The following is a 5919-nucleotide window of genomic DNA, read 5'->3' on the forward strand; positions in this document are numbered from 1 at the left end:
CATGTTCTGATTTACTGAGTCTGATTTTTCTTTTTTTTTTTTTTTTTTTTTTTTGAGTCTGAATTTTTCCTAAGGTATTATCCATGTGACATCATTGCTCATGGACTTCAGGCTCTTCCTGAGAGACAGGGCTGCCTCCACCCTGTGTGCACAGGGCGACCAGCTCTGGTTCCAGGAGACCACGGCTCTAGTCCCTGTTTTCAACCAACTCACAGGACTCCAGAGAACACAATGACCAACAGGTCAGCTTTGTAGAGACTGACATGAAATCCAAGGCACAGCTCTTAACTTGGTGTGGCTGAGGAGATGGGGGGGGGGGGTCAGCGGAGCTGTGGTACAGAGAGTGCCTTGAGCAGGGGGCAGCCAAACCTTGGTGAGGGGGCCAAGCAGGAATACCGGCACAGGTATCCAATGCCTAGCCGGTCTCCGTGCCGGGGCCTATGTACTGTACCATCTTACACACATGCATGAAGTCCCTTTTAATAGCTTGATTTTGCAAATTACAAAACCACAGTCAGTTCGTGGCAAGCTTCAGGCTGCAGTGTCTGAGTGGCAGGGCCAGGCGCCTCTTAACATGCTGGCTGCTCCCCATTAGCTCTCAGAATCCGACCAAGTTGCTCTGAGCTTCTATGGCGTCTCCTCCCAGGAAAAGGAGATTGCATTTGAGTGACAGTGATCCTGGGACACAGAGCTCAAGTGATGCACACTTTCTCTTTAGTGCCACAAGCGCCAGCAAGTTAGTCAGGGGCAGAAGAAAGCAGGGCCTTCAATTCTGGGTCACTCCCCACCAGAGCGAGGTCAAGGGCTGTCTCCCCTGTTCTCACCACTCCCTATAGCCTTATCCTTCAAGTTCATTCTGCCATGAAGTTGGTTTGCTAGGGCTTGCACTCCAAGAGCGTTTCTTTTCCTCACCAGCCAGCACCCCTTCTAGAGGGCTGCAGAGAGCAACACATTAGACGCCTGGCCATGGTCCTGCATTTTACTAATGGTGGTGGTGGGGTTCTCAATAGGAAAAGAGTTCCAATAGCAAATGCAAGCCCTTCAGGGAAGCTGTAAGCACAAGAGAGTAGAGCAGGTGCCCTCTCTGCTACCTGTTGTCTCAGATGCAATGGATGCTGATCACCAGCAGTCGGTCATGATGGAATGGCAAGACTGTGGAGCTGAGTGTAGGTGCCAGTGCTTATACCCAGGGTGCCGCTGTTTCTTAGGGGCTCACAAGAGCTTGGGGAATGTGTGGTTCTTTTATCTCTGCCCTAAGCAGATGGCCCCTAGGCAGAGGCTCTCCCATAGCCAAAGTGATAAGATTGCATGTGCCTTCAGAGGGGAGTGAGCGAAGGCCTTGCTCTAAAAGCAGGGCAAAGAGCACTCGGTGGAGTGTAGAGCCAGGGACCATGTGACTCTAGGAATAGCTGGTGTCAGAAGGGACACGTCATCACTGCTATGACAGGGCTATGGGAGCTGGGATCTGGGTTGAGAAGAACTCCATAAAAGGGAGCTGAGGGTTCCTCTCCATCGGTTCTGCTCAGTCTCAGTCAGTCCTTATGGGATCTGTCAGACTTGCCTTCTCTTCTGCTCAGGATGCCCCTGGCCTGAAACCTAGCTGCCTCTGCTCCTCGGAGGAGAGCCCCCAAAATGGCTTCAGCATAGGCTAAATTACTGCTGAGTCAAGCTGGGGAGGAAGGCAGACGACTCAAGTTGCTGCCATTACTCAGCGGTGCTTCATTTTGGACATATATACCAATTATACCATTAGAAATAGGTGTCTGTGCCATAGTCCCATGTCTTCAGACTTTCTCTGACTTGTTTTAAGCACATGTCTAGCGTATCTCTTGCAGCACGTTGTACCGACTTCTTTACAGAAAAGTTCTAGAAGTGATGTGGTGTGTGCGCGTGCATGTGAGTGTGAGTGGTGTGTGTGTGTGCACATGCTCATGTGTGCGCAAACTGACAACTCTGAACTAGGGGCTTTGCCGATGGCTCCACAACAGTGTGGTAAATACTCTGCACCCATTATGCAGATAGAGACAGGGCTTCAGAGCAGGCAGGGAACTCACCCAGAGCCACATGACAAGAAGGAGCAGAGCCCAGCACTGAGTTGACCCTGGTCTGACTCCAGAGCCCTTACTTCCCCAAGCTTCTACTTGTTCATCAGAATCCAGTGATCTCCGTTCTGAATTATAATTCTGCCTCTCCTGACTGCAGGTGTTCCCTGGGTCACATGTTATACAATAGGTCCCCACCCCTTGTCTCTTGTCTTATAAACCTGAAAAGTGCCCGTGAAAATCATGGGCTAGTAGAACTTTTGCCATCTTATCAGGAGTTCCTGTCTTGCCAAATCCCGGTGTAATATCCCTGCCCCCTTCACTTTAGTTGGCATGGGTTCAGGGCAGGTGTGGTATGAAACAATCCTGGCACAGCTATGGTGCAGACATGTCACCATGGGATAGCAATGGCTTCTGCAGGTCTACTAGGTTCTTTTGTAGTTCTTTCACTGGCTCTGATAACATTAGTCTGTTTAGAGGTGCAGAACGGAGGTGCTAGAGAGAGCACGATACTGCCCCTCCTTCCTGGGAAGCTACCTTCTGAAACACTGAATATGTAATAGGGACACGGAAGGATTTCACAGCAGGCCTCACTGGTGGCCCTGACTTCTAGCTGCACAACAAAAGGGCCAGGTGGCTTGTAGGAGAGCATCAGAAGGTGAGCCTGGGGTCTTCAGAGCCTCAGGCTACCCCACGAAGGTGGTGATTGGCTGCTGGCTCCAACAACGTCTTGATTCCCTACCACCTGTCTAAGGAAGTGCCTCCTGCATCCGCTTCTGGGGGCTGGAGAGAAATCAGAACCCAATTAGAAGTGCCATGGACTAATCTCCAGGCTTGTCATAGAAACAAAAACACTGAGAGTTTGTGATTGATATAAAATCTGAGAAGGGACTATGTAGTCTTTGGAAGCTTTCTAGGGAGACAGCCTTCCTATCTGCACATGAGAGAGCTAGCTTTCTCTTCTGGGATTTCAGTCCTTCACTGTAAATACTAAGACAGAAAAAAGAATGAGTTAAAAAACCATTTAAGTACATCTGTGGTGAGGACCGACTGGTGAGGACCGACTGCCAGCTTCCTTAAACTGGGATATCTTATGGTTCACCCTGGGGAGCTGCCTAGGACACCCACAGCTCCTCACAGCCATTCACTTTGATACTTGACTGTGGTGTGCTTGCGGAGTTCACAGGCTGTCTCCTGTCCTCTGCAGAAGATGCGGTGAAAAAATCATGCATGCACAGGAGGGTTTGAAAATCAAATTAGTTTACTTTAAATTTACCCCACATTTGTGTCTGCATTTTTTTAAAGCCCACCGTGTCTAAGTCCGTGAAAGCAAATAGTATAATTCTAATGCATTTCTTCATTGTAACCTTGCGCCGTATGAATTCGGCATTAAATAATAAGGACGATTAATAATTAAGTCAAAGTGAAAAACCTCTTGTTTCCTCTCTAGGGCCTGGGGGACAGATTTCCTGAGCTGGTGCCAATTTGTGAGGTATGACTAGAGCGTATCACACAGATGTGCAAAGAGGAAACAGCAAGAAAGCAGCTGAGGTAAATATACGAACGTTGTAAAGGGGAAAAGCCTTGGGTGTGGGAGGGCTAAAAATGGGCCAGGCATGGAGAAGAACCAGGGAGCCGGGGTACAGAAGTTATGGCTCCCAGAATTACAGCTGAAACCTACCTACCGGGTGCAGGCAGGTTCTGTACACTAAGTATTAGCATTTCTTCTAGGCTCCACCCCACAGTTACCTGGCAACAGCCAGGTATGCCCAGCTCACTATAGAAGGGGGTGCTTGTCCCTCCTCACACTCTTCCCCTCTTTCCACATTCCTCTCCTCCTCTCTCCACCAGTTCATTGCCAGCCTCTACTCCTTTATCCCTCTTCTCTCTCTCCCTCTCTGGCTCTACCACCCCCTCAACTCTCCTCCCCATGCCCTAAATAAACTTGATTCTATACTATTCTATACTATACCATTACACTATTGTCATCGTTGTGTGTGGCTGGTACCTCAGGGGGAAGGGATAACTCAGCATGGGCCTTCAGAGGTACTCCCCACCCCCTGTACCATACCACACCACCACCAAACATATCCCTTCCTTTTTTGTTATAAATCGCAACGACTACCAAGCTAAGACTCCCTCTCTGTGACGGCCCTGTCTAGGCTAACCCGGCCTTGACTCCACATCTAGTTTCTCTCTCCTTCTCTCTGCCCACACAGGGCTGAGGATGAACCAGGCTTCCTGCACACTAGGCTAAACTGTGCACATGCTGATTTCAGTTTCCAGTCTGGTAAACAGTCACAGCCCAGTGTGACCAGGCCTCAGGCAGGTCAGCCTCAGCTGCTCTCTCTACCTGGGCAGACAGCGGTCCCCGCCTTTCCTTCACACACTCTTCACCTGCCGGCACGGCCTCTGGGGGAGTGGAGTGTGAGAACACGTGATGATGGCACACATGAGTTACAAGTGATGGTGAGCCTCCCAATACGGGTGCTGGGAACCAGATTCCACCCCACCCGAAGGGCAGTACAAGCTCTTAACTACTCTTTATACATTTCCTTGACTTTTATTTTTTATTTTTTAATTTAACTAAACATATCACTACTCTGTGACCCAGAAATTGCATTACTGGCCATTTATTCTGGAAAAATAGAAACTTAAGTTCACATAAAACCAGTTCATCAATATTAATTAGAAGCACCGTTATTAACGGTTCTGAACCGTGACCCACTCAGAAGCCTTTTTAATGGGTAGATGATTAAATTAACTGTGATGTTTTTATACAATAGACCCTCAGCAACAACTTATACAGACACACACAAACACACACACACAGAGAGACATACACAGACACACAGACACAAAGGAATCCAAATCCCCAGGAAATTGCATTGAGTGAAAACAGTCAATTGCCAAATCATCACCCTATTTATATTACATGCTTGATTTTACAAAATATGAAATGGGGTGCAGACTAGGGGCTGTGAGGGTCGAGAGGTGGGCAGGGTCACTGGGTACCTATGTGGTGATCTGGGGAAACAGACAGGATGTCCACATGTATGAAGGATAGGTTTATTGGCAGCCATTTGGTCAGTTTTGCTGCACATTTGTATTGAGAAAAAGCAGGTGAGGATATGGTAGTGCTCCCTGATGGTTATTACTTACACTGCATACACGTCTACAATGATCTAAAATGGAAAAAAAAAAGTTTAATAAAAGAAACGAGAGAATGATGAAAGTAGTTTAAAAGGGGGTGGGGTGGGGTGGGAGCTAAGGTACGGAGGCCCTGAAGGGCAGGTTGATCAAAGAGAGTGAGAATGGACTGGAGGAAGGACACAGGTGAGGAAGAAGGGGGAGGGGGAGGGGGAGTGTTTATAGGAAGTGTGGGGAGAGCCACAGATGAGGTGGGACTAGGCTCCCCAGGACCCTCAGGCCAATCTCCAGGCCCCATTTCTCAGCCTCTGCTCTTCCATCCTGTTCCCTCACTGTCCTGGGTCTACCTGCACTCATTTGTCCTCAAGCCACTCCTCCTGGCCACTAGCAGATCTGTTTGCCAGGCCCTCTAGAAGCTTCCCCTGCATGTCTTCACTGAGGCTGCCCTGCTGGCCACTCTCTACCTGTGTCTCTCTTGTCACTTGTCAGCTAGGCTGTAAGTCACAACCCCTCACAGGGTAGAGCAGGCAGGGTGTACAAAGGGGTCTGTCTTCTATCCCAAGTGCTTGCATAAGGCAGGAGCTTCACTTGCAGTCTGAAGGGGCTTCTGTAGTTCATGTGATGAAGATGCGTATACAAAACATGCAAGCCACCCCCCAAAGAAGGCAGGGAGACTGCTGGTGAACGGGATTTCTGTGAAAGTTAGCTGGCCATCATGACAGCTTTT

The sequence above is a fragment of the Micromys minutus genome (genome assembly GCF_963924665.1).
Source record: "Micromys minutus genome assembly, chromosome: 16".
NCBI classification, from domain to species: domain Eukaryota; kingdom Metazoa; phylum Chordata; class Mammalia; order Rodentia; family Muridae; genus Micromys; species Micromys minutus.